At 36.5% G+C, this 24,452-nt stretch overlaps 1 protein-coding gene across 5 annotated transcripts in view; it reads right to left on the reverse strand.

Moving 5' to 3' along the window:
• LOC134663056 (solute carrier family 12 member 6) overlaps positions 1-24,452 on the reverse strand; it is a 443,704-nt gene that overhangs the window by 188,166 nt on the left and 231,086 nt on the right. The gene's annotated exons all lie outside the window — the stretch shown is intronic.

Consider the following 24,452-nt stretch of genomic DNA (forward strand, 5'->3'; position numbering starts at 1 on the left):
CATTCTCTTATTTTAGAAGTTACAGGGGGGGGGACACACATTTTACCACTTTGGAAGTGTCTCTCGCGCAAACTATTCAGTTTAGAAAAAAATGATATTAGAAACCTTAATATCATTTTTGAAGACCTATCCATAGATACCCCACACGTATGGGTTTGATGAAAAAAAAATTTTTGAGTTTCAGTTCGAAGTATGGGGAACCCCAAAAATTATTGTTTTTTTTCTATTTTTGTGTGAATATCTTAATGCGGTTCACAGAATACATCTACTTACCAAGTTTCAACGGTATAGTTCTTATAGTTTCGGAGAAAAGTGGCTGTGACATACGGACGGACAGACAGACGGACAGACAGACAGACAGACATGACGAATCTATAAGGGTTCCGTTTTTTGCCATTTGGCTACGGAACCCTAAAAAACCGCATAATTATACTCCCCAGATACAGAGAAGTGTTAAACTATAATATGGTTACCTACTGAGTTGCCTATTTAGTGTAACAAGACGAGAGCAACTTGAAACACTAAGTTGCCTGATTGATACAAGTTGGGAACTAGATGCCGCAATACGGGCTATTTAGAGACGAAACTGTATCGAATTGCTGAATATTCTGTTCGTTAAAGTTGTAGTTTAGTTAATAAGTAGTTAAGATAAAATCTACACCATGTCAGAAGTAAATAATCGTACGGGCCTGATGGTAGTACGACTTGGCCGACTTAGACGACCTGGGGCCCGTTTCTCAAAAGCTTAATTGTAACGTGCAATACAAGCGAATGTTCCTTTCTAACAAAAGCTGTCAAAAAGTGACATCCGCTTGTATTACAAGTTATAAGTTTTCTAGAAACGGCCCCCTGCCCCAAAGAAAAAAAAATCGGGTCGTAAATTGTTTTAACGGATCCCCACTATTTTTGTTACATACAAATACAAAATACAAAAATACAAATGCATTTATTAACTCACATTTGTAGACGGGTCTAACGCGAATTTTATTCACATACCTTTATTTACCGACGTTTCGACACAGGTTTCACTGGTCATGGTCGCGGCCAGGGACCGGAACCGGTTACCTTAACCGGGGTTTTTCATAGGGTTATTTTAGAAGTGGTTATAGAAACCCCTACCATAACGGTAACCGTCTGATAAGGTAACACTTTGATTCGGTAACCGTATCAGATCGAGTTAACCCCTGTTACCGGTAACCGAAATAAAAACCCCGTCTATGCTGTTACCTCATAATAAGGTTTTGAACCAGTTCAAACGATTGTAAACTTTACGCAAACTTAAATTCAACTTATTATTGAATAACCGTGGTTGGCATGGGCGGTCTATGAAGCCTCCAGCACAAACAAGTTTTTTTGCCGGTAACTTCGCTTATTGTCAATTCAAACAATATTGCACTTTGAGTCCTTAAGCTAAAATTGAAAACAAGTGAGCGATTACAGTATTATTTTTAGAGCGACAGCCGCGGCGCAGCGCGGCCATTCCTTTGTTTATCTTTATACCTGTGTGTTCCTATTGTTTTTGTCAATACTAGCTTAGAAATTTTTAGAAAAGGGGTTGCAAGTAAACAACATCCTATCCTAGTAATATCTGCTATTATTTAGATATATTTTATGCTACTTAGATTATTATTTTTATTTTCGGGTTCACACTTGATATGTACCTACAGATTAAAGACTGATTTAAAGAAAAATTTTCACCTAACTAGTAATTTTACTGGTACCTAGTTAGGTATAAATTTATCTTAAGTGATTTAAAAAAAAACACTTTGTGATAAAGATACATGCGCTAGCGGATTGTGATAGATATTTTACCATTGTTAACAAATGACATATGTACTAGTTATTATGAGCTTATTTTATAATAAGCAATTAAAGTCTATTTTTTTATTCGGTAGACTAAAATGACATTTCATAGTATGAAATGAAATGACACATGATCAGGGGTCGGACAAAAAGTGCGGATGACGTCAAACCACTTATAGGATGATTTCAAATAGTATTTTTGATTTTCATAAACAATTATCACTTATCATTTATCAACCTCTTTATTAAACGATATCGCCACTTGAAATGAGTAAGTACGTTTTTGACAATGTGTCAGACATTGTCAATCAGATGAACAATAAATTGACTTCGTTATTGTTTAGCTATTGTATCTTCACGATTATATTTAGCTAAGATTTAGCTATAAAAGTATAATAACATCAAATTATCTTTTTTTATTTTTACTAATTTTACCTACTGTTCCCACTTTTGACTATTAAACCTATTTATCTGAGGATCCCACAGACTTGTTCTAAGTGTTCTAACTAATTTCAAATAATTATGGTAACAAGTTTCGTGAAATTTATTTTATTCACTATATCACCCTACCACCTGTATTATTAATTCCATGGATTTATTTACGATTATTTTGTTACTTCATTAATACTACTTTGTTACTACATGTCACACGGAAGTTTAAATACAAACTCAAACATCATCCTGTGTGCAAGATTACGTCATTTTTACGTCATCCGCACTTTTTGTCCGACCCCTGCACATGATGTTCATACTACGAAATGTCATTTTAGTCTACCGAATAAAAAATAGACTTTAGTTTAACATGTTTTCAGATGCGGTGAGTTGTATGAGCTAAGTCGTAATTTACCTTGTACCGCTTAATGCAGCGATCAGAAAATATATATCTATAGCAGTTATAAACTTATTTTAATACTACAAATCTTTCATTAATACCAGGGGGCTCAGCACGGTTCCATTTTTATCGACTATCACTATGCCCGTCACTTTCGCACTTACATACTTGTTAGAACGTGACAGGCATGGTGATAAACGATAAAAATGCGACCGTGCTACTAGGGCAGAATTCATTATACATATTCATTGGGTATCTATAACATTGGTAGGTGAAATAGTTTTGATTAAATTAAATAGATACATAATTACATACATACTTAGTAAGCAGTGTTGGGCATTCAAGAATAAAATCATTATTTAAATAAGGATTCCTAAGAATAAAATCATGTTGATTTTATTCCCGTCAAAATTATTCAAATAATTTTGATCGGAAATAATTCGTATGTGAAAAAATTGAATAAGAATAATCTCATTCTTAATTAAATAAATATAATCATGATTTTATATTCTAAATAATATTCCTGGATTAAACATGTAGTATAGGTGCCGTATAGGCGTTACGTATAGATAGAAGTAAATTAGACAAGAAACTATTATGTTTCTTGACTAATTTATACCTGATTTTATGCAATAAAATCTTACAAATTTAATTTACTGCCGCATAGTCTTGGTATTGGACGATACCCGTATTTATTTTAATGTGATAACTAAATCATCAGGTACAATTCAGCTGCTCTGAACGGATGGTGGATAGCGAAACTCTTCAATGGCTCACTGTGCCTAAATTAATGTAAAAAATAAAAAACCGGCCAAGTGCGAGTCTGACTCGCGCAGGAAGGGTTCCGCACCATTACGCAAAAATCAGCAAATAAATCACGTTTGTTGTATGGGAGCCCCACTTAGATATTTATTATATGCTGTTTTTAGTATTTGTTGTAATAGCAGCAACAGAAATTAATTATTTGTGAAAATTTCAACTGCCTAGCTATCACGGTTCATGAGATACAGCCTGGTGACAGACAGATGGATAGAGGAGTCTTAGTAATAGGGTCCCGTTTATACCCTTTGGGTACGGAACCCTAAAAAAGATGTTTTTAAAGGTAGAATAAGGAATGGCTTGATATGGTGTATTCCTATTTCTCCCCGCCGGGCACAGATGGGAATAGGCGTTTCATTTAAATCATTCCCATATGTCCCCGCCTCATGTATCGCGGCGATCACGTTGGGCAGGAACAAATGGGGAAAATACTCATGATTTTTTTCTGTTTTCGAATTATGTTTATAATTCGTTTTTTTTTAGCATTAGAAAGAACTTGAAAGAAGGTAAGCGATTTTGACATGTCTTTTAATTGAAAAACACTTTTTAAAAACCATAACTATTACTTATGAAAGCAGAAGACTATAAAAGATCGTATTAGATTCATAATTGTTACATATTTACCGTAACTTATTTTTAAAATGTGCTTTTCAATTAAAAGAGACATCAAGATTGTTTACCTTATTTCTAATGCTAAAAAAAACGAACTATAGTATGTGGTTTCAGTATCCGAGTTACTACCAAGACTTATGGTGTTTTTAAATGCTCTTCTGATATTTAAATTTTGCATTTATTATTTAGACGGAAATTAACAGGTATATCGTTTGACACAACGCTTGCCGCACGTGTTTAGCAAATGCTGACAAAGAATTCACCACGCCACGACTTAATCCTATTGTTATTGCCAATGAGTAATAAATGACGGTCTCAAGTGCAAACACGCCTGCAACTTTCTGCAAATCTATTTAATTATAGTGATAAGCGTAGGACTCTTTTCTTACCTGCAGTAATTTACTATCTCATTCACTTTCCGTAGGTGTGAAAGAGATAGCATACGTAAGACCTCAAGGCTGGTAGGAATAATAAACAAAATACATACTTAATACGCAAAGAAATATACATTGAACCATCATAATTATAGTTTCGCAGTTTACTTTCTATGTAGCTTCATTATAAAATTATCATCACCGTTTCGAAGGCTTCAAAAAATTCAAATCAATCCGACCATTGAAAAGAGGGGTGAAATTCATTTTACTATCTATATACATTGTACTACATATAATATGACGTATAATATGACCAAATAAATGCCATTTAACCTTGTTACCACTAACTCATGTATCTACAATTACATCAATTAGTCATGACACGGCAGAGTACTGATAACAATACTGTAGTGTAGTACAATAATAAGGCTTTATTGTTGTCACTATGACTCTCACCGCATTCTGCTTAATCCTAAATATCCTAATACAATAGAAAATACCACGACCTTTAAACATTCGGTGCACTTGCGTTGTAGCGCGCGTGCCAGCGGAGCGCAGCGTTTCGATTTAAATACGCATGTTGCTTCGCCTGTGTAGGTATATTTATTATCTTCATGTTATTAGGTACTAGGAAGTGCAAATAATTGACTTCATACATGAAAGATATTTTGCAGATTTTGTTCAATAGTCACCTTCAACAACACGAGAGTAATCTAGAGCAGAGTTGGGCGAAAAATAACTTGAATAAGAATAAGAATAAGAATAAAAACAGAAATTTCATTCTTATTCCAATCGATTTGAATAAGAATAATTCTTGCACTCGATGTAGGATTATACTAAATAACGTTTTATTCAATTAGAATGTTATTCTGAATTAATTTAACTTTTGTAGTTACATACTACTACTTTTAATTTTGTAAGTTTCTAAAATAAATAAAACAAATAAATTATATTATTTACGTCTATTTTATTAGTATTGCATTTTAGTTTTTATATAATATTATAAGTATTAGTTTAATTTTTAAGTAGGTTTATTTTAATTTTAAAGTTCAAAGTTCAAAGTGTTTTTATTTGTGAGTATATGTCAAACTGATTACAGTGGCGGTAAATAAATATTTGTAGCACTATACCCTGCCTGATGGCGTAGTTTAGTTTAGGTTTTAAATTTTTAATTCATTCATAGTTAGTTGTAATGTTTTTTTATTATTACCTTTAAGTTAAATAAATGAACTTTATCCTAATAAAATAAATAAGATAAATAAAATAAACAAAATAAATAAAATAAATAAAATAAACAAAATAAATAAAATAAATAAAGTAAATAAAGTAAATAAAGTAAATAAAGTAAATAAAGTAAATAAAGTAAATAAAGTAAATAAAGTAAATAAAGTAAATAAAGTAAATAAAGTAAATAAAGTAAATAAAGTAACTAAAGTAACTAAAGTAACTAATGTAAATAAAGTAGATAAGGTAGATAAGGTAGATAAGGTAGATAAGGTAGATAAGGTAGATAAGGTAGATAAGGTAGATAAGGTAGATAAGGTAGATAAGGTAGATAAGGTAGATAAGGTAGATAAGGTAGATAAGGTAGATAAGGTAGATAAGGTAGATAAGGTAGATAAGGTAGATAAGGTAGATAAGGTAGATAAGGTAGATAAGGTAGATAAGGTAGATAAGGTAGATAAGGTAGATAAGGTAGATAAGGTAGATAAGGTAGATAAGGTAGATAAGGTAGATAAGGTAGATAAGGTAAATAAGGTAAATAAAGTAGATAAAGTAGATAAAGTAAATAAAGTAAATAAAGTAAATCAAATACATAAAATAAAAAATAAAAAAAAATAAACAAAATAAATAAAATAATCAAAATAAATTATATAAATAAAATTAACAAAATTAATGACAAATAAAATAAATGAAATAAGTAAAATAAACAAAATAAAATAATAAGCTTGGCAATAAATCCAATCATTAAAAATTTAAAATCAAAATTCAATGTCTGGTACTTAGATGACGGAACCCTAGGAGGCGACGTGAATACTGTGCTCTCTGATTTGTCTTTTATTAAGAGTAGTTTCGAAAATATTGGTTTAGAACTGAATTTCAGCAAATGCGAACTCTTTATTCAAAAATCTTCTTGTACTTTGACTGACTTACAAACCAAATTTGACGATCTGACTCCCAATATCAAATCAGTAGACAATTTCTCTTTGCCTCCTGGGTTCTCCTATATTCGAGGAATCATTTCCCCGTTTTATTTCTAACGCTATAACTAAATTCAAAAGTCACACGAATCGCTTACTCGAAATTAGCCCTCATTATGCTCTTGTGATTCTCAAATTCTGCCTTTTTGTCCCTAAATTTACATATGTGCTCCGCAGTTGTCCTTTTTGGAAACATCAAAATTTATTGTCGCCTATAGATGATTTGATCAAAATTAGTTTAGAGACGATTCTAAACATTCAGCTAAGTGAGCCTTCCTGGTCTCAAGCGTCCCTCCCTATTCGGTTTGGAGGTTTAGGAATTCGCAAAATTTCCAGTGTGGCTTCCCCAGCCTTTTTGGCGTCCACTCATAGCACGTCTGGTCTCACAGGAAATATCTTAAGGGCTTTGCCCACAAACTGTGAGATTGCGGGCTTTGAGGACGCCAAAAATGCTTTTAAAATTGCTTGCCCAGGCAAACAATTTCCAGACAACCCAAATTCACAAAGGAGCTGGGATAATGTTTACTGTGATTTAGCTTACAATACTCTGCTAAACAACTGTACAGGTCCAGATCGCGCGAGGCTTTTGGCGGTCGGAGCCCGGGAAGCCGGTTACTGGCTACATGCCCATCCTTCGCCCAATACTGGTACTTTCTTGGATCCGGCCTCCCTTAGACTGGCGACTGGTTTGCGACTTGGGGTTTCGGTGTGTACGCCACACATATGCTCTTGTGGCACGGACGTGGACCGACTGGGACACCATGGATTATCCTGTCAAAAAAGTGCAGGACGCTTTTCGAGACATGCGTCGCTTAATGACATAATCCGTCGGTCTCTTGCCACCATCAATGTGCCTGCTCTTCTTGAGCCGACTGGCATTTTCAGAGACGATGGCAAGAGGCCCGATGGGGTGTCCTTAGTTCCTTGGAGCTTGGGACGGATGCTAGTGTGGGATGCTACCTGCGTAGACACACTGGCACCGTCCCACCTCCAACGGACTAATGTAAAAGCGGGCGGGGCGGCGGAAAGCGCCGAAATTTTAAAACGTAACAAATATAAGAGCCTCGGTAGAGAGTACCATTTTGTACCATTTGGAGTTGAAACTCTAGGTCCATGGGGTCCCAGCGCGCATAAGTTGTTCGCAGAAATCGCGAAGCGTCTGGTTGACGTAACTGGTGACCGAAGAGCTGGCGGCTACCTCGCACAACGTATCAGCATTGCGATACAGCGAGGAAATGTCGCCAGCATCCTTGGTACAATGCCTCAAGGGCCTATTTTAGATTTAAGCTAGTTTTTAATTTCTTTTAGTAATACACTGTATATATCTTGTTTGTAAATAAATGATTTCAGTTTAAATAAAAAATAGACAAAATAAGTAAAATAAACAAAAACATTAAAATAAACAAAAACATTAAAATAAGCAAAATTAAAAAAAAATACAAAAATAACAAAATAAACTATTAGTTCTATTAATAAATTAACTTTTTCTTTTAGTAGGTATTTGACTGACGGCACATCACTAAATACGAATGTAGCAAACCAATAAGCAACCGATAATAAAGGTTACCATAACTGAATAAAAACCGGTTAAAAACCCCTAACAAAAACCCTAACGCGATTGGGTTTTGAGATTAACTCGGTTAAAGGTTAAGGTTACCGTTTCAATAAGCTTACCGTTACAATCAGGTAACAGTATGATAGGGTTACCGAATGATACGGTAACCGAATTGATTGGGTTACCGAATGGATAGGATTAAGCGTAAAGAGGGGTTTTCCGGTCCTTGGTCGCGGCTTGTCCCAGCAAAATGTCAAAACAGAGATTTGTGCAACTACCCGACGAAAAGTGTATGAAAAGTGTATGTGTTCAAAACGCGAAAGTTTTAAATATTACAAATGCATTTATTTCATTACTTTTTTACATCAGTTCTTAGGTATAATATAAGGGTTAGGTAGGTAATTAGTCCATCTTAGGTATATCTAGGTAGGTAGGTTGGTTAGGTAGGTACATCTTGTATTTACTACTGTTGATAAGTAAATGTAATATAGGACAAAGCCTTGGTTACACATTTGTGTAATTTAACAAACCGTTATACCAGATCAGTAGCTTTTACATACCTATATTGTAATAATTTTAAGGCTTAACTGGATTTACCCATGCCAAAAAGCCTGCGGTAACTCCCAACTGCCAAACTCAAACTCTCACATTACAGAACTTCCAAAATTAACTCCACTAATCCTGACGAGCCACGACTTGCATTGTTCGCAAAGAGCTCCGTATGAATATTTAAATTGTTTCCCTTCCAGCAGTTCGTAATGCCAATGTCAGCGAGCGCGGCCGAAGGTTCACGAGTACACCCGAACACCTGGACTTATAAGCAGCTCTTAAAACCATTTTAAGCGTGGCTATGGTTCCTTTAGAACTTTACGGACAGTACGATTGCACTATAGTGGTCAAATTGGGTTGTGTTAATAACGCTGAATCCACAGAGTTAAAAAAGGCAGAGGTAAACTGTTATTTAATAATTGGGATTTCGACTGAACTGTGCAATTTACTGTCGTCCGAACAAACCTTCAAAAACAATACTGCCATCCTTGGCCTTTATATGGAGGGTTGGCCGACTTGGACGACGATACCGAATGCCCTTAAACGGATCCCCACTATATTTATTACACCTTGTAGTTACTGATTAAAGCCCAGTCATAGCCGCCTCAATGGCCAAGTCACAGTTTATTTTTATTTTATTTTTTTTAATCTAAATACACCTCATTCTATCTTTCAACTCTGTGCCTGTATCGATTGTTGAACTTGCAATGTTTGGACGGCACTGGGACCGATATAGTACCTACTGATTACTGATTAAGGCCCGGTCATGAACGCAATGGACAAGTCACAGATTAGTCTAAAGCCACCTCTGTCTATATTCCAACTCCGTGTCGGTATCGATTGTTGAACTTGCAATGTATGGACGGCACTGGGGCCGATATAGTACTGATTAAGGCCCGGTCATGAACGCAATGGACAAGTCACAGTTTAGTCTAAAGAGTTAAAGACACCTCTGTCTATATTCCAACTCCGTGTCGGTATCGATTGTTGAACTTGCGATGTATGGACGACATTGGTGCCGATATAGTACTGATTAAGGCCCGGTCGACGGTCATGGCCGTCACAATGCCACGGCGAGGCCGACACAAATTGTATGTTACTATTTCAGGCAGGTTAAAAATGGATTTAGTTATGATGAAGACTAGATCGATGGTTGTTATTCAGAAAGGCGATGAATGCTTTTAAACTGAACATGGACACAATAAAGATATATGATATGATATGATATGATATGGAACTGTTGGGGTAAGTATAAGTATATATGATATTAACAAATATTGTAACAATTAATAAGGTAAAATAAGTACGGAGTATATATGTTAATAGTTCATTCATTCGCTACTATTAATGCTGTTTGTAGGTACTACTTCATACATGAACTCTATTTACCATTATAAACACTTACTACTCAATAACAAATATCCTATATTCATATCATGTATATTTACCATAACATAACGATAGTGCTCCGTTATTGGCAGACTAATAAGTAATTACGGTAATAATTAATTACGCGTGACTCGGGCACCGCGGGTAATTGAATCAGGAATTATTGCCGACCACATATTCCTGCTACCATCCGGTAAACAATATTATAATACATTTACACCCGTTATTAATAATTTGTTGAGAATATTTATATATGCTTTTCGGATGTAATGGTTTTAAGTAGGTACCTATACCTCCTTTTATCGTTTAAAAGAGAGCCACAGACAAGACATCCTCCAGACTGAGCATAGTAGCGCTACCCCCTCTGCCACGAATATACGGTAGTTTTACTCCATTTTCGAGTCAAAGTGTCTTTGTGTGACATCCGTGTCTTTGAACGGACCAATCACGGCACGGGACTCGCTCACCTCGTCCCCCGCACCCCAGTATTTTTGGCAGCATCGGTTTCATAAAATAATTGCTCTAAACTCCGTCTAGAGGATTCCTAGTCTATGGAGAGGGCTAACGCAAAATTGTTAAATTATACCTACTTATTACATTTTTACATGTTTTAATCAAGGTAATATTCCAAGAAAAAAAAAAACCTCAGAAACTAGACTACTTGCAAGGGCAGACACCTATACCTCCTTTTATCGTATAAAAGAGGGCCACAGACAAGATATCCTCCAGACTGAGCATAGTAGCGCTACCCCCTCTGCCACGAATATACGGTAGTTTTACTCCATTTTCGAGTCAAAGTGTCTTTGTGTGACATCCGTGTCTTTGAACGGATCAATCACGGCACGGGACTCGCTCACCTCGTCCCCCGCACCCCAGTATTTTTGGCAGCATCGGTTTCATGAAATAATTGCTCTAAACTCCGTCTAGAGGATTCCTAGTCTATGGAGAGGGCTAACGCAAAATTGTTAAATTATACCTACTTATTACATTTTTACATGTTTTAATCAAGCTAATATTCCAAGAAAAAAAAAACCCTCAGAAACTAGACTACTTGCAAGGGCAGACTCCAACCTTGCAAGTTAGTTGGGAAAATCACGTAAACATGTCTAATTTTCATTCATTTTTAGTTTTATATCGTTACCCTGCGTTTTCATAGCAGTATAATTTTGGTACAAAATAGTTAGTGACATAGCCGAGGGATCAGACAAGCAAAATATTAAACAGAAGTACATGTTTTCAAAGTTATTAAGATAAAAGTTAAATACCCGTGCAACGGCCGCATTTTCCATAGCAGTTTCCGCGTGACGCCTTTTAGCTTTTCTTTTCTTGTAATTGCCTGGCTTTACCCTCTTGTATTAAACCCAAACCTGTGATGATAACTCGGGGCACATTCTAGGGATTTGATATCGATAAAAAAGATGTCGATATATAATAATACATGTGCTCATTGAAAAGATGGAGTAATGTTTAAGAAATAATAAATAACGATATAAAATGATTAGAATAAAACCTTAAGTGCCAATGTAGAAATACTGACCTGTTTTTTAAAATAAAATAAATTCTTCGAAAAAAACACCTTTTTAGAATTTAAGATGCAGTATATAAAGCATTTTTGTACAAATATATTTATTTTGTAGAACATTTAGATGACAGTAACATCGATATATTTAATTGTCGATAAAATATATTGCTACTTCACTTTGGTATAAGTGCCCCAAGTTATCCCAGGTTTGAATTTACCAATACCTATATAATAGGTACCGTAAAAACCTACCAAACTGGTCAGGTATTACACAAACCACTTGAGGGCGGCGTGTCCTGTTGGGATGATTTATAACCCCTCACCATACAAACCTAATGTTTGCCGCCCGACCCTCCAAGGTAAACTTACGCTTTTCCCCAAATGGTTTTGGCAATTTTTCATTCGGTTAGAGTTACTACGAGTTACGAGTTACGCTTGTTGCCAGGGTGATGTTTTAAGTGGCTTTCGAAAAGAGTTCTTAAACTGACTGTGCGTATATTTTATGATATTGTTTCAATCCTTGTAGCAAAGATTTCAAATATAGCGTTCATCTATCTAATACCTTTAAACGAGCAATTCTTGTTTATATATATATATATATATATATAAACAACATAGCTATTACGCAAAAACAATATTAAAAACCTGAAATTGTAATATATATATTTCGGGGATCTCGGAAACGGCTCTAACGATTTCGATGAAATTTGCTATATGGGGGTTTTTGGGGGCGAAAAATCGATCTAGCTAGGTCTTATCTCTGGGAAAACGCGCATTTTCGAGTTTTTTTATGTTTTCCGAGCGAAGCTCGGTCACCCAGATATTATAATTATAATTACGAGCGAACATGTGTAAAAACGGGGGTTTTCAATAGTGTTAATATAATATGTAAATTATTACGATCACGCAGCCAAAGGTAAGAAACTTATTTAGGTAGGTACCTACATGAAATAATGCAAGTCATTCCTTTCATTGCCTTATATGTATACCCCTTTGACCTACGTATAAATTTATTCAATGCGCCATCTTCACCCAAAGTCACTTCAAAACACCCATCTGTCACCATGTTAAAGATAAAAATAACAAATGGCGGACTTAACGCCTTAACGTATTCTCTACCAGTCAAACATCGGACTAACCAGAAACAGTTTGGTGCAGGATTGTATAGAGTGGACATAGAGTAGCCACAAGTCGAGACACTCGAGACTACTTTGATAATAATACTTACCCAAATATACATTTTAATAGGAATAAAAGCTTAGTACAGTCACGTACTAAATATGTTACTGTTTGAAGGTCGCAAAAATATGTGACACGCTCTTATCACTCTGCACTCTGTAAAGAGATCCTGTCAGATATTTTTGCGGCCTTCTTTGTGTAACATAATATCGTCAGGTGACAAGCAAAAGTCATTAATTACTATAAAATATTTAAACAAAAATCAACCTTCTTTTCGTACTAAAATGGTTCACTATGGCTATGAACTTGTGGTGGTATACTTAGTGACTTTTGCTTGTCACCTGACGATATTATTCCAATAATTCCGACTTCCTAATTTGTTTGGTATTCATGAAGGACGTTCCCTGGCCTCATATGAAGGCCGTGTATAACGTAAATACATCTAACAGCCACACTTTTAATTGATCATGTGTATACCTTAAGCAGTCGCAATAAAGCTTGTAATTAGTGAGTTAATTATATACGACTGTCGACATTGTTAACTGATAAATAATTCGTAATCTTTATTAAATGGACATAAGGTTCGGTCACTTAAAGCCCGTATTGCTGTTAATAGTCTCCTGAAACCCAGCCATACATGTAAAAATCCGAATTCAAAATACAATTTTCCAGTGAAATTAAAACCTATAGTGTAGGAAATACAGTTTATATTGCTTTGTTTGGAAATCAAACGAAACAAAACAAAGGCAACTCAACTATAACAACTGAAAATGATTTACATTGAACTTAAGAAGTCCTACCTATAAGTATTAGGACCATGACTTTTACAAGAAATGACAAAGAATTGAAGATTGAAATGACAAAGTTGTAACATTGAAGAGTTATTGATGTGTTTGTTAATAAATGATAAGGCCTTGAGCTTGGCATTGGGCCTTTTTATAACTAAATCAGTCCTTATAACTCAGTCAATGTTTTGAAGTATTCCGTGGCAGGTCATGGGCGTGTGAGTTTTAGTGTTGTTCCTTATTGAGCATGGGACCGACCATAAGGTGCAATAGGTTCAGCCAGCATAGTTTAAATCGGATAAATCCATACTAATCCACACTATATATAATATTATAAATGCGAAAGTGTGTCTGTCTGTCTGTCTGTCTGTTACCTCTTCACGCTTAAACCACTGAACAGATTTAGCTGAAATTTGGCATAGAGATAGTTTGAGTCCCGGGGAAGGACACAGGATAGTTTTTATGTCGGAAATCATCCCTGAATGATTGCTATTAGCATTATCCAGGCGCTATAATTACTTAAGCTGCTGTCACTAATTAGTGACACGGAACTGCGTGGAATTCCACGCAGACGAAGTCGCGGGAAAAAGCTAGTATTACTATAATGACGTAGTATTTTAGAAGGTAGCCTATTTATAAGTTGTTTTACTTACTCAGTTAGGCTGCTCAAAATTTTAACAAAAGACATTTCGCTGCCGATATTCTAGGTCCCCTGTACTTAAAAGAGGAGCTGGTACAGTCGGCATCAATAGTTCCTAAGCGGGCGAGGTGTTCAAAATGATCTTGACGCGACTCTATTGTTAAGAGAATAAGATCGCGTCAAGGTAATTTTGAACACCTCGCCCGCTTAGCAACTTCTGCTGCTGACTGTACTTCGCCAAATTTCAACCTGGCGCCTGATAGCGAATCCGATAAAATTCATTAAGGAATTTTGGAATTTCGTGTGACATTATGACAATAGGATTAAGCTAGCTTCAGAGGGAGCTATGTATAGCGACTGAAATTGTAAGGGCTCTTATTATTGGCCTGAGTTAACGAATATTCATTATTAAATCCTCTTTTGGCTGTTTCTAGAGTATTTGCATATACTTCTTAATGTAATTATTACCGTCCGATAGCTAATGGGTGGACTGTATAAGAATGAGATGATGGAAACACGTAGGTATTGTAAATTACTTATTCTAATTAGACAAAAATACAGTACAAGGTATATGGTATTGCGATGACAGGCAGACTAACTGACATGGGACAAGAAGTCAAAAAAGTATAAAAATTAAAGATATAAAAGAGGTCGCAGGCCAGCCAGTCGCCGACATCTTCTTTTGAGGTGTCCAATAAAGAGTATTTGTACTAGTATTGTAAAAAGTAATTTCTAAACGACTTAATAACCAAAGTAATGAAATGCGGTCCAACGATTATTCGTTCCGCAACTACTGGTGTTAAAAATTCGGTTGTTAACTTTGCGGTCGCGCTCGCAACTGCAATTTAGTGGCTGCTCGTTAAGGCGATAGCTTTTGTGTTTCGGGCACGAGCGTAAGCGGGTAGTGTGGCATTTAATGACCTCAATACAAGACCAGACCAGCTATCATGGTCGCATTTTTATCACCTGTCATGCTATACGTCACTTTCGCACTTACATAATTAGGTATTTGTTAGAACGTGACAGCCATGGTAACAAATGAGAAAGAACCGGCCATCTTAGCCCTACAGCGCTGAACGATTAGGTCAGTTTAATTATTTGTACCGATTATAATTCTGTCAATGGTACGTCTTTGTTATATTTCGTAGGCTTCGAACTTTAACTAATTTCAAAGAATGGTCCCATACAGCTGAAAGCATGAAACTTTAAAGCTTATTGCGATACACTCAAAATCGGAATTAGAAACAAAAACGTCCAGTTTTTTCCCTCAATAAGTCAGTTTCAGTCAATATAATAGTTTATTTGCCAATGCACATCATTATTTTAATCTTTAAAGAATTTGAAGTATGATAGTTTGCTTAGTATCGCGTTTGCTTATAGGAAAGGAAAAATGATCAAATTAATATCTATGAGTAAATTTATAAAGCAGACGCCCTAAAGTGTCATTCAATAAAACTTGCTATGTAAATAAAAGTTACTAAGTAGTAAGTTGTCATTCAGTGTCAATTTTAGTATGGCGGTTTGTTTACATAGTTAGCAAGTTCTATTGAATGACACTTTAATGATATTTAGTTTATCATTAGGGCGTCCGCTAGCTGGCGCGGGTGCACGGAGCGGGTAAGCGGGTTAACGAAATACAGTGTATAGTATTATGAGCAACGCTAACTGGCGCGGACGCTTGTTTACCTACAAATGGCATCCGCACGCGTGCGCCCGCTCCGTGCACCCGCGCTAGATAGCGGATGCCCTTGCTTATGCATATACTATTACCTATAAGTCTGTCGCTCATGACTTAAAAGCGTCAGCTTCATGTAACGCCAGTTGGTAGCTAGTTTCGTTCATGTGCTTTGTGTTCGCAAGTTTACGCGTTACTACCCGCGCCGCGTCGCGGAATATCATTTGTAACGCGCCCTTATGCGACAGGCGACAGGCAATCTAATTAGAGCGTATATTCGTTCAATCATGTACACACCCATATTAGTTATTATGCAAAAGTGCATTAACCTCTTTATAAATCTATTCCATTCTAATGATGCCCGGATTTTTGACATTTGCGACAGCAATATGCATGGCGCGCCGAAATAACTGCAGCATTAATATTGGTACAGTCTGAATCCGAACAGTACCTTTCCACTCACGTCGCTAGAAGGCTACGACGAGTTGACACATGACTTTTACAATTACCTTGACACGCTCTTATTATCTTAACAATAAAATCGCGTCAAGATCATTTTGAACACCTCGCCCGCTTAGCAACTTCTGCTGCTGACTGTATGTTCGACTGTCGACGTTATTTACGAACTTTCTACATCGGAATGCTAAGTAACAAGTTGTCTGTAGTTGGTTGCCGCAGTTTTACGAGCGAAGCTTCAGGCGCTTCAGTATTTTAGGTTACAATCTGTGATAAATCCAATTGATGTTGAAATTTAAAATTTATTCTGCAAGTATGCCTCAATGGCTTTTTTACACATCAAACACGGATACCATGAGTTGGCATTTGACATTTCCGCTAGCGACTGCATAAACTCGATCACATTCCCTCTCGACCGCACCAATACATGTACAAGCGAAATTCACGATAACTAAATACTCGTAACAATATCTGGGAAAACATATAAAAACTCAAAAATGCGCGTTTTCCTAGAGATAAAACATAGCTAGATCGATTTTTCGCCCCCCAGAAACCCCATATAGCAAATTGTATCGAAATCGTTAGAGCCGTTCCCGAGATCCCCGAAATATATATATACCTACATGTAAATAAATATACAAGAATTATATTTAATACTTTATAAACTAATTAATTACGATTACAAGAATTACTCGTTTAAAGTTATAAGATGATTCAAATTCGGATTGGCTGGAGTGTCGGCGTTTGTACTATATAAACTTGACCGTGTACAAATAAAATGATGCATAATTTTGCACTCAACCATGTTATTTTCCTTAAACAAGCACCTGGCTTCAAATTTGCGAAATGAAAACATTTTTCGAGGAAAAGTGACAGTACCTTTGGGGGTTCACGTTGCTGAAGGTATTATAATTCAAGGTTGGACGGCACGCTTAAATCTTACCGTCCCTTAAATGCTGGGGTCGTTCCGGACCCCTAATTACTTACGGGTCCCATTGATTTTTGTTGTACTTACCTGAAAAAACAAGATTATTGAAATTGAAATTGAGTATGAAATTGGTTATGAATAAATATTGACATGCCAATTTCATAAATAAAGGAACAATATCTGGGTGACCGAGCTTTGCTCGGAAAACATAAAAGAACTCGAAAATGCGCGTTTTCCCAGAGATAAAACCTAGCTAGATCGATTTTTCGCCCCCAAAAACCCCCATATAGCAAATTTCATCGAAATCGTTAGAGCCGTTTCCGAGATCCCCGAAATATATATATTACAATTTCAGGTTTTTAATATTGTTTTTGCGTAATAGCTATGTTGGGCGTTAATCTACATTCGTCTTTCTATTCAGTTTTAGTAGTTACTTTTTCAAATATTGTACCTTTATATTTACTCATTACGTTGTTATAAAAACTGTAACAGGTCTATAGAAAATTATATATAAATCCTTACTTATGTGCCTAAAACAATTTCATGGGTGTAATAAAATTGCATGATTTCAAGCGGCATTTGAACTTTAAAACTGTGATCTCAATTTAGATAGGTATTAAATGCATCTCGCTTGCACCAATACAAAATAATATAAGTCTGAGCGAGTTGCATTGTAGTTTCCAATGAATATCATTAGGTATTTCTAAAATGTTATAGCCGACTCTGGGCGGTAAAATGCCCCTATGAGGTAAGGTGTCATAAAATGAATAACACGCGTTTTAACTATATCCCAACTGGCTATTAAAGTTAATGCTCTCTTTACTCGCACGTTGACATTAACTTTAACGGCAACTTTAATGTATGGAGGGCGCGCGTGAATATATCGCGCCAAGTTTAGTATTCATGGGGCGACGGAAGTTAGTCGTTTTAGCTAAAAAGTTGTTCTTTTTGCAGGGAATTCTACGTTGAATATTTAGACTTTTTTCTACTTAAAACTGATATCCGATTCAGGAAAAAGACGATTAAATTTGTGACAACTAAACGAAATTAATTTGCTGTAAAATTGCAAAATTATCAAAACACTTCTGTAAATGTCGAATTCAAATGAGGGAGTGAGGGAACGCTAGAAACAGTGACACATACTGGGTGGGCTACCTTTTTAAAAACTGAATCCACAAAAAAAACAACGGGTTGCACTCAGGGAGTGCCGGCAGAAGTGAAAACTCAATGACTATTGCAAAATGCACTATGTATAATTGAGGTTAACGCCATCTAGCGTCAGCGTTAATTACTTGAAACCCCTAAGCACATCACTGTTAGTACTCTAGTTATATTAATACCAGTTAGAGCGAATCTCACTAGATGGCATTTAAATCAATAAAGAAAAACTCAATGACATTACATGTAACAGTTTCTCGATCAGGTCACGTGCTCGTTACGTTACGGTCCTCCAAAAGTGAACAGCGCCGCTAAAGAAGTTTTCACTTCTTAAGATATGATAAGATAAGATAAAATATAGTTTATTCAAGTAGGCATAATTACAATGCGCTTATGAACGTCAAATAAAGCTAGGTAGACCGGCTCTAACCCTACACCTCTGCCCCGAGAAGATTTAAATCCCCCCTCAATTGGAGGAGGGTATCCCATTATGGGACCGGCAACAAACTCGGCGGGACACATCTTTTCAAAAATAATTACATCTTCTTCAAAAACTTTGTCACAAATTTTACGAGAATCGGTTGAGAAATGCGATCCATAGAACCCTGCGACATGCCAGACACATTTTTACCCAAGCCACACCCGCTCGGTCAATAACTGTACAAGAATCTATCAAGTTTCTGAAATAGTCGCCACTAGCAACTACCCTTTTTTATATGTATATACTGTTTGTGTTACCGCACTAAGTATACGGCCGACAACCAACAACTGTAACTCTCAAGATCGCTAAGTAGGTGAACTTGTTGAGCGCGATTAAAACAACTTCCAGCGAAACTGTTTGCCTCGACTCGGGGGTACAATTTCGTAGTATAATGAGTGAAATAACTTTGAATAATATCGCAAAGCTGATATGCCCACTGTAAATAACAGCCGTGACAGCCATTTCACGATTCAATTGTACCTATCGTATTCTCATGAAGTAGATTTCAAACTCTAATTGGTTTTTAACCCTTTACCAGGCATTTCATAAATGACAATCGATTATCAGCCTTACTCGTTGAAAATAGAACACATGTTTGAAGTGCCGTATGTGGGAAATATATATATATCCCTTAGCCTGGTAATGGGTTAATTCCACGAACGCTCAGGCTCTGGAATAAACTTCTCGATGGATTATTGTGTGGGTTTTCAAAAGAAGAGTGTCTAGGTTTTAAAGGAGACCCTTTAGAAACCTACACTTTAATGGATGAATATGTGACACCCATGCCTTTTGCGTGGCTTGATGTGATATAAAACAATAATTGTTAGTTAACGGCCGCCTAGCTTAGTTGGTAGTGACCCTGCCTATGAAGCAGTTGGTCTCGGATTCGAATCCTGGTCAGGGCGTTTATTTGTGTGTTTATCCCAGATATTTGTGATAAGTATTTATTCATATAACTACAGCGCAGCGTGGCTTAAAATATTTTTATTTCCGTTGGCAGAGAGGTTTCTAGACCCACAACACAAGCCTTAGGGCTCATTTAGACGATGCGAGAACTCGTATGCAAGTTTCATTACATTGCGGCTAAATCAGCCTTTATTTGGGACTAGGTACGTCGATTTGTGTAATATTGTAAAGTATTTATTTATGTGTGTTGGTGTAGTAAGTAGGTAAATACTTATAGTATACATGATACCTTATTTTTAATTCCTATAGTTACGCCTGTAACAGTGAGCGTGCTAACATGTTCTAACACTTCTAACAACTGAAGTCCTTTGAGCACGCGATGTCTATTATCATGCCGCGATCAGAAAGGGATTAGAAATAACAGATTTCCATACACTTACGTCAAAATCAATATGGATTGACAGCTATCTCAATCCCTTTCTAATCGCGATTCAGTAATACGTGATAAAGCTTGTGAGTTTAGACTTCAGCAATGTGTTCAGATGTTTGTGAACACGACATTCGCTCAGAGATATACAGAGAAATTGTAAAAAATCTTTAAATGCAGTTTTGTTTCTTTTAAAAATCAAACATTGTTACTTTTAAAAATCAAATAATGTTCCTTTTAAGTGAAATGAGCTAACTTAAGGTTTTAAGGCACTTTCCTTCCAGGGCCCATTATTTTTTTCCGAACTGTATAATTGTATATTTCGTCATCCTCAGGAAAGTTTTGCGCTTTTCTGTTGGCGATCCATACTATTCCATATTCATATTCATGTATAATTAGTCTGAACTGACAGAACTTGCACCCATCACTCACTCTTCAACTCACCCTTACAATATTATGCTAGCCGGTGGAACATTGTTCCCATAGGCCTAGAGCATAAACGCGCTACGGTTCCATCAGCCGTAAAAGTGTATGGCCAGTTTATCTATGCATTCATTCATAAACTCTCCATGCAATTTCGTAGCTAACTGTACATCAGCGGATTCCGCAGGAAAATAGGCAAAAATACACTAAGCACTTTATTCAATTAACTTCGCCTCCCCCCCTAATAAAACGCGACCCATTGCCCCGGTTAGTTTTTGCCACCAGACATTATCGTGTTTTGCCGAAGCTCGCTGTTTGACTCGGCTTACGAATTTACATATCAAGCAAGCCGGTATTGAGCGGTCCATTATAGAGGACTTTGCCCTGCAAGCGGTCGCTGTAATTGAATAAAATTGATTAATTTGTTTAAATTTAGGACGGTATTTTGTATCAAGTCCTTTGCAAATAACTGTTATTGTCTACCTAATCATTTATATTATTTTGTCAAAATCCTATTAGGGTCGACCGGTAAATGCCACTATGGGATTATTGCGTCTACTCATTTCATTGTTTCTGGAATACGATTGGTCGGAATGCCCTCTATGTTACGTTTTATTCTCCAAGTAGCTCAGGTTATACTCCTATCACTAGAATACGGGAGCTTTTGTAATTAATTCATGTTGATTGATTAATTCAGGTTTTCAGAATAAAGTGTACTTACCATTAACTTTTTTGGAAAAACTATTAACCACTCATAATCAAGAGGACTAATGATGAAAGTAAAGAAAAAACATGTGTACATTTTCTTGTTAAAATCCTTCAGGCTCCCCTAGGGCCCGTCGTATTGTGTTTGAGACACTCGATACACACGTGTACGTAATATCGGCCACTTTTAGTACAATACTTGGAAGAGCACTTATCTTTAAAGGGAACAAACATCAAACATGTCGAGTGTTTAGCGTATCGAGTCACGTTACTCGTGTATAGAACAATGGCTAGAATGTTAGTACATATTTATAAGTACCTAATTAATATCTGTTTGGTTTAAATTAGTGTGTGATTTTGGCTGGCGCGAAATTGTGTCATGAATTTTACAAGAAGGCTTGCAAAAAATATTAATTTAGTAATGCGAGATTAAAACCTCCGGTTCTCTGTCTTAACAGCTTTTATTTAACTTGCCCAGAACCGTACCATGAGTCACTGAGAATATCAAAACTGGCATATACGCTATCGAGAACGTATTTTACTTTCGATACATTTCGTTCGCACTAATATGCGAGTACGAGCGAGATGTATAGAAAGTAAATTACGTTCTCGATGGCGTTTATGTCAGTGCCAAACTGATGGTAGTCGTACTGTTAGTGTTTGTAAGTTGGTTTGTTAGTTCACATCTTGAAAACAAAATTTGACGCACTTCGTGATTATTGATTGAGCTGAAATTTTGAATGCATATGTAATATATGTAAGTCGAGTGACAATGTAATATTATAGCATCATCGAGCTGATCTGATGATGGACACAGGCGGGGACCATAGGAACTATCTGTTGAAACAATGCAACCTAATTGCGTTTGAGGTTTTCAGAATTATCTCGATGAGTATTAGTTGCATGTGGTAAAAAAATACAGTCAGCGATAAAAGGGTTCTGGCCTCGAATGTCCAATTTTCCAAATGTCCAGTCCCCGCGCGTCCAATTCCTTGAACGACCAATCCCCGTATGTCTAATTACCTGAACGTCCGATCCCTGTATGTCTAATTACCTGAACGACCAATCCCCGTATGTCTAATTCCTTGAATGCCTCCTCCTCGTACGTCCAATTACCCGAATGTCTAATATCTGAATCCCTGTACGTCCAATCTTTGTATGTCTAATGACCCAATTGACCGTTTCGTCTGTGATGAAACATCAGAACCTGGCTGGACGTCTAGTAGAGTAACAAATAGTCCGTTTGCCTACGAAATTCGCCACATATTGTTGGCCTACTATTCAGGTGACACTAAAAACCGTTTATTTACGAAATTGTAGAAAATTAAGAAATAAAATATTTTTAGGAAAATAACACATGGCTTTTATCTATATTTTCTGAATTTTTATAATAAGTAGATGCATTTTTTCAAAGCATTGATATAGAATAAGAGAACAGGATACACAATCAGCCCAAAAAAGTGGGGCCCAGCTGCCCGGGCAGCTTACTGTCGCATTATTTTGTGGCATGGCTCAAACTGATACGAAAATATTGCTGTGTATAGAATCACATATCAAGCAGACGCACTAATAATAGTTATACCTACATATATTAATAGGTAAGAGTCGTACCCGACATGCAATTCTTATCGCTATTCTAATGATCAGTAAGTTAAAAAGTAAGTTAAATGAGTGGTAAATGTACATTTCCATGAACGCATAAGACCGTGAAGTACCGTAAAATGGGGTGAGTAGGGTCAAAACTGAAATTCAAACCTCGATAACATTTTATTTTTACATATGAAAACTGAATGGTGTATATAATAAGTGTTCCAGACGTTTGTATTTTAGTTTTTATTTTATTTTGGGTAGTTCCATTTCATAACTTTGGCGATAAAGAGGAAAACCCACCTCACCCCGTAGTGCCTCGTATTTGGGGTTAGAGGGGTTTTCATACAAAGGTGATTTTGGAAGATTGTTGGATATATGTTTTTTTATTATGCGTATTACTATAGCTCCATTTTAAATTGGAATACATTATTTTTGTAGCAGTAGCCTTAAAATCCCTTCTCACCCCCCTCTCAAACCTTCTCTCCCCATCCATAACCCACCTCTCCCCGCGAAACCTACTCACCCCGTTTTACGGTAAGTAAAATAAAGGTATCAACTAAAAAGGTATCCGTTGGTAATGGTACACAAATGAATAAAATTCAATACTAGGTATATTTTTGAAACGGTACCGTTAGAGTAGTTTCGCACTACGTCCGATCCGACTTCGTGAAACCCAGTACCCGTTGTTGTAGCCGTAGATCTATTTCCATGGTGATATGGACATTCAGGGAATTGGACATTCGATAAACGGACATTCGGGAATTAGACATTCGAAGAAAATGGACATTTAAGGAATTGGACCTTCGAGCAAATGGACATTCCGGGAATTGGACCTTCGAGCAAATTGACATTCCGGGAATTGGACCTTCGAGCAAATGGACATTCGGGAAATTAGACATTCGAGGAAAATGGACATTTAAGGAATTGGACATTCGAGGCCAGAACCGATAAAAGCTTGCACGAAAAATAATATTTTGGCAAAAACTTATTTCTCTCGCTAACTCGGTATCACCTGAGATGATTCAGTTAGAAGGTCGGACCATACTGTTCTACCTTAGAGGTGGCCAGGGGGCGCCATAAGCCTTCAGTAAGAAGTGCATATACTTGGAAAAATTCGACCTATGCCGCTGTGGCCCAGTGGCCGTATGGCACAGACACCTGCCGCGATAGCAGAGAACGCTGGTTCGATTCCAGCCTGGGGCACTGGAGGCCTTGGTCACTTTTTCTTAGTATATGACATTTATTTAAAGTTTAACTTATTTTTATTCTATTTTAGAAAATAGTTATAGTCACTGCGTAGAAGGTTTTCAAGAGAAAATATATTTTAGCAGAACCGGAAACTCTTTCATAAAATAAGGTGCTAGAAAAGCTATTAAATTTAAAACGTGGCCATGATTCCAAGCTGCGAGCTATGAGCCGCGCTCATATGTCAATGTCAGAGCA

Source organism: Cydia amplana, chromosome 4 (genome assembly GCF_948474715.1).
Source record: "Cydia amplana chromosome 4, ilCydAmpl1.1, whole genome shotgun sequence".
Taxonomy (NCBI): Eukaryota; Metazoa; Arthropoda; class Insecta; order Lepidoptera; family Tortricidae; genus Cydia; species Cydia amplana.